Source organism: Octopus bimaculoides, chromosome 2 (genome assembly GCF_001194135.2).
Source record: "Octopus bimaculoides isolate UCB-OBI-ISO-001 chromosome 2, ASM119413v2, whole genome shotgun sequence".
NCBI classification, from domain to species: domain Eukaryota; kingdom Metazoa; phylum Mollusca; class Cephalopoda; order Octopoda; family Octopodidae; genus Octopus; species Octopus bimaculoides.
Window position 1 is genome coordinate 68,190,285 of NC_068982.1, and position 845 is coordinate 68,191,129.

Genomic DNA, 845 nt, shown 5'->3' on the forward strand with positions numbered 1-845 from the left:
ATATATATATATATATATATATAGATAGATAGATAGATAGATAGATAGATAGATAGATAGATAGATAGATAGATAGATAGATAGATAGATAGATAGATAGATAGATATGTATATGTGTGTATATATATATATATGAAAAATTTTAATGAGAGTTTAGGAATCAATATATATATATACAAGCATATATGTATGCATGTGTGTATGTATGTTTGTATGTATATACATGTGTGTATGTATGTCATTCTTCAGTTTTATTTCAAGATTTCTTGCCAATAGAGAAAGAGCTGCTTTCTAACTTAGATCCAAGGCTCCCTCATTGGAATTTCAACAACATGAAAAGAGTATCTATGTATGTTTTGTTTTATGTATGTACTTTCACGCATATAGCTGCATGTCTAGACATGATCATATATACTTAAATGATGAACTTCTGGGAAGTTTTACAAATTTTCATAGTTTCAGTGATGGTTTGGATCTGTAGTCTTCAAATCAGCTTTCTTCTTTCTGGTTTTGAGAAGCCTAATTTCTCAAGACTGGTACTGACGTACTGTGTTACATATACTAGTTCCCCAATAATTACTGGTATAAACCTGGAGTTGTAATCTGGGAAGAGTAATTGTAGATTTCTCAATTGTTTGGCATAAGTATTTTCTTTTTTGCTGATCTTTGTCTTTATGTTAACATCCACTGGGTAGCTGATTTCCACAACTGTATGCCGTTTCTCTTCTCTATCCCAAATCATTATGTTATTATGTATGTATGTATGTATGTATGTATGTATGTATGCATGCATGTATGTATGTATGTAAGTATGCATGTATGTATGTGTGTATGCATGTATGTAT

At 30.1% G+C, this 845-nt stretch overlaps 1 protein-coding gene across 1 annotated transcript in view; it reads right to left on the reverse strand.

The window, feature by feature from the left end:
* LOC128247065 (uncharacterized) overlaps window positions 1-845 on the reverse strand; it is a 45,761-nt gene that overhangs the window by 998 nt on the left and 43,918 nt on the right. The gene's annotated exons all lie outside the window — the stretch shown is intronic.